A 5136-nucleotide genomic window follows, 5' to 3' on the forward strand; every position below is an offset into this window, starting at 1 on the left:
AATAAATTTTTACGCCTACAGCACCTGGTCTTCCTAGGTGGTCTCCCATCCAAGTACTAACCAGGCCCAACCCTGCTTAGCTACCGAGATCAGATGGGATCGGGCTTGTTCAAGGTAGCATGGCCGTAGACCATTTTTCTTTTTTTAGGGGATAGATGAGCTTGAACCTTATAGATCACAGCTTCTAGGACAACGTGCGTCTTACTCAACCATATGACTCCCAAAAAACCTCATGGTGGTGCCTGGGAGATGAGGGGCAAATGTTCCAGCAAAGTCTGCAGGGTCTTCCAGCAGAGGCAAATCTTCACATGTGAACATTATATTGTCAGTATAATGGGCACATTTTACTGATTTGGGGAAGGAGAACAGGAAAAGATCTTAGGCAATCATCCCATGACATATTATGGGCTGTGCAGATAGCTTTGTGGAAGTGCTTGAAAGGTCTATTGGTGCCTCTCACACCTTAAGGCAATTGATCTTAGCTATCAGAAACCTGTCCTTGTCAAAGCGTTTCCATGAATCTCCTTGAAGAGGAAGCACTTTTTCAGGAATATTTTTGCAAAAGCATCTGAGTAAAACAACTGTCCACAAATGAAAAGAGACTTAAAAATGACCATGATTAAAAATCTGATCAGAGTTCATTATATTGCAATTGACAAAGAAATTTGGTTATTTCTGTGACAAATTTTAAACTTATAACTAGAATTATGACTGAAAACATTATACCAAGACATACCAAGTTTTTAAGACTTTCATAGAAATATACCCTAAAGAAAGTTTAGCATCATTTTTCATTTGATAATGCTTTCCATGTAATTTAACATAAAAAAGCTTAATTAGTTTAATATCTCCCTTTTTTTAAGGAGAGAGAGCATATCTTTTGAGATCTTCCAGGGGCCCTCTGAAAAAGCTCAAAGTTAGTTTAAGGTCAACAAAACTTCATTTAGAATTTGATTTGGGGGAAGTTTGTCAAAAATTTCAAAAGATTTAAAACATTTCATTGGTCACTGTGAAACTAAATTTATTTACCCACTTAACCAAAGTGACGATTAAAGACTCTAAAGGCAAATACAGGAAGTTACAGAGTTGTAAAAAAAAGCTTAGCTCTTTTAATATTGAGAAAACTCAGGTTTTTTTAAGTAATCAAACACCTGATAAAGATAACATGAAACACAGAAAATTATTTTGCTAAAACATAGAATCTTTGTTTTCATGGCAAATTACTTAAAAGGTAAAGAAATACCTTTCACTATTCCATCAAAAATAGACCAACAGTCTACGAACACTTTGTCCTTTTACTAGATTAAATAAAATTGTTTCAGTTTTGCATAAGTACATTATTGATATTAAAGCTTATTTTTCTTTAAGCCAATTCAATAGAGCTCTTTTACAAATTAATTTTGGCAATACCCTCTGGAGGTAGAAAAAAAATCACATGCATATAACATGTATCCATGGACATACCTAAATATACAAACAGACACAAACGAATCCCATAGCTTCTATTCCAAAACTTTAGAGTAATCTTATGGAGACCGTAGAATAGATTTGGGGCAAGGGAGCTTCTACAGCAGTCTATATTTTAAAAGCCTCTTTACCCCTTTATTTCCTTCAGTTTCAGGCAATCACAGGCAATGTTTTTGTTCCTGGGATGTATAAATTTCAAAAGTATAAGATTTAGAATTTCAAGGGACAGAGAAAGAATGCAAGTTTTCTCCTAGGAGTTATGGGATATATTTCTCTATTATTAGAAGTCTAGGATAATTGCTATTTAAAATTTCCCTTTGTTTTAAGAGTTGGATGGCCTGGAATACTCCGTCCTTTGTATTATCAGTCAGCCACCATAAATCCTCCCCTTTGCTCTCCTCACTTTCCCAGGGATTGCATGTCTTAACGTCTTAATCATGCTTTGTCACAAGCTCTTGGATCTTGATTTATGGAGCTTGTGCCCTCCTAGCTTTGTAAAACAGCATGCTAAGGTCTCCAACTTATTGTCCTGCTCTCCCACTTTGCCTGCCAGCCCTGAAGCTAATAGAGTAGTGGACAACCTATGTCCTTTTCTAGTCTCAGCTCTTTATTCAACTTTCTCACTGAGTTTCAGCCTCTAGTTGGGCATTGGTGCCCAGCCAAACTGCCCACGATGGAGGCCAGCCCACAGTGGCAGTCATTTGTTTCTCTCCTTTGCCCATGCACTATGTGCGGTTCCTCAACTTAGAGGTCAATGGCCAATTCAGGATTTCCCCCAAGGATGCCTCTATCCCAAGGCTCATTTCTATGGTCTCTTGGCTGGCTCACCAATTGTTGGTTCATAAAATGGCCCTTGTACACAGAAGGCCAGAACAGATGACTTCAAATCAGTAGGTGGCAGGTTTAAGAACATACATACTATGATACATATTTATTAGGCTTGTCTTAGGCGCCACAAAATGAATAGACCTCCGCTCTGCCCACCAGAACCTTAAAGTTTATAAAGAGGCCTTTACTGGATTTGATCACATGTATTGTCCAGATGGTCTCAAAAACATGGTGCTCTAAAGACTGCGTCTCTGAAAATGGCTCCTAATGTGGGAATGGTGGGCAGAACATACATTCCAAGGACTTTTTCAAGCTCAGCTTGCTGGTCAACTGGTGGTCACATCCTCTTGATGACCTCCTTTAACAAATGGGTTTGCAGAGGTATCTCACTGAGGCTTTAAGGAGTACTTACTTGGTGACTTATGGCATTAAGAACACTTTCATGTGCTCAGACATTTGTATATCTTCGTTTGTGAAATGTCTATGCAAGTCTTGGCTCATTTTTAAATTTGGGTTATTCATCTTTTTAGCCTTGATTTTTAAAAGAATTCCTTAAATTTTTTTATAAGTTTTAAAAATTTTATTTCTCTCGCCCCTGCCTCTGGCAACCACCAAATCTGTTCTCTGTATCTATGAGCTTTTTGTGTTGTTGTTGTTTTAAGATTCCACATATAAGAGGGATCATATGGTATTTATCTTTCTCTGAGGAGTTCTTTATATATGCTTACATGTCCTTTTTTGTATATAGGTGTTATAAATATTTCCTCCAAGTCTGTCTTTTCTATTATTTTCTTAATGCTATCTTTTGATAGGCAGAAGTTTTAAGTTTTATGAAGTCCAATTTGTCAGATTTTACAGTTATTTCTTTTGGCATCCTGTCTAGGAGGCCCCTTTCCCCCTGTGGTCACTGTACTAGCTCATTGCTTTTGAGCCCCAAACACCCTTTAATACCTTCTCTGTGGTGACATTTTTCCTTCTCAGTGAGGGCAGTGTCAGGGCACTTGGTAGATAGACACTGCAGGAGGAAGGGGCTCTGCTGCCGGGGGTCTATGGTGTGAGGGCGAAGACATCTGGTGCTCAGCCACAAGCACTGATTGGTGTCCCCATGGCCTCTTGATCCACGTTTTGAGCTCCAGGCCTCCGCCTACTTCCTGACACCCTTAGCTCACCCACTGTGTGCTTGACCATCAGGTATAGAGCCTGTACCATGGTGGCTGCAGACCGGCCTGGCCCACACAAACCAGCAGACTTCCCTGATGTCTAGTGGACTCAGGCACACCTTCTCCATTGAGGCCTAGCCACTTCCAAGTTAGCTCTCTCTCAGTTTTGGGGTTCCCTTGAGCTTTCTTATATCTCAGTGCTTACTATCTCATTGTACTACATGTCCTGTTCAGATCTCTGTGTGGTCCCTACCTCTTGACTGGACACAGACCAACAAAGCCACAGAGATACTCTTTGAGAAGGTCTGTTACCACTGAGACATGAGATGCATATGTATATATTTTACCATCTTAACCATTTTTAAATGCACAGTTCAATAGTGTAAAGTGTATTTACATTGTTGCACAACAGATATCTAGAGCTTCTTCATCTTCCCAACTGAAACTCTATCCCCATTAAACATGAATTCCCTATCCCTGTCCCCAAGCCCCTGGCATTCACATCCTACTTTCTGTCTCTAAGAATTTGTCTTTTTGTGACTGGCTTATTTCACTGAGCATAGTGTCCTCATAGTTCATCTACGTTGTAGCATGTGTCAAAATTTCCTTCTTTTCCAAGGCTGAAATACATATACTCACATTTCTTTATCCATTTACCTTGGCTGTTGTGAATAGTGCTGCTGTGAACCTAGGAGTGCAAGTATGAGACACATTATGTCGATCAATAACGGCTATTGCTAACTGGGTGTCTGCTTCATGCTAAGAGGAGGAAGGCAAGGGTCAGGAAGGCCATGTGGGAAGGCTTGGGTGGAACCCCCAAAGCTGCACCCAGAAGACAAACAACCTGAGCCGTGTCTATGTTATGCTGCCAATGGTGGCCCGAGGGAAGGGAGCACTGTTTGCTCCCCCTATACTCTTGCTGCCTACCTCACATACACAATTACTTGCTCACATGTATACACACATGTACGCACACAATTACATGCTCGCACACTCTCACAGATGTACATGCTCACATGTAATAAACACACACTCACACACACAAACACACACATGTTCACATGTGCTCTCTCTCACACACACCCTCCACTCCTAGCTGATCTTCACCTACCTTTATGATCTTCCAGAGTGGGAAGGACTCAGTCTAGGGCTCAAACATCTACTGACAGACCCGACTTTTCTGCATGTGATGTAGCCATCAGGACCTTCTTGGAAACACCGCCATTGAACCTTCTGCTCCTGGGGACATCCATGGGACCTTTTCAACTCTGGGTTGCTTCTCCTTTGGCACCCAGAGGACTTTCCTGCTACCTAAACAGAAAATGGTCAGGAAATGAAGATTCTATCAACCAGAGAAAAATCTAATTTAGTTGACAAAAATGTAAGGTCAGAAAAGCATATGGCTTGACACATGTAGTCTCATTAGGTGGCGTTGACATTCAGAGATTAAGGACCAATGAACAACAGCTGGGTGGGGGCAGTGGGATTTTGTGGTCTCCTCTGTGTCAGCGCCCCTCCCAGGCTCACAGGTTTTGGTTCATTTCTATCCTACTTCAGTAATAGTAGTGTGACTAGGTCAGATCCTCAGCTGGGATGCCTCTGACAGGCCAGACATTGTGCCAGGTACTTTATTTATTAATTTTTAAAATTAATTTTATTTTTAAAATTAAATTTATTTTAA

At 40.5% G+C, this 5136-nt stretch overlaps 1 protein-coding gene and 1 non-coding gene across 2 annotated transcripts in view; one reads left to right on the forward strand and one right to left on the reverse strand.

The window, feature by feature from the left end:
- Positions 1 to 5136, forward strand: part of WNK2 (WNK lysine deficient protein kinase 2) — a 138536-nt gene that overhangs the window by 4538 nt on the left and 128862 nt on the right. The window lies entirely within an intron of this gene.
- On the reverse strand, positions 13 to 131 carry LOC112471808. Its single transcript, XR_003043418.1, has one exon. It is a non-coding gene; the product is annotated as a 5S ribosomal RNA (ribosomal RNA).

Source organism: Pteropus alecto, unplaced genomic scaffold (assembly GCF_000325575.1).
Source record: "Pteropus alecto unplaced genomic scaffold, ASM32557v1 scaffold129, whole genome shotgun sequence".
Taxonomy (NCBI): domain Eukaryota; kingdom Metazoa; phylum Chordata; class Mammalia; order Chiroptera; family Pteropodidae; genus Pteropus; species Pteropus alecto.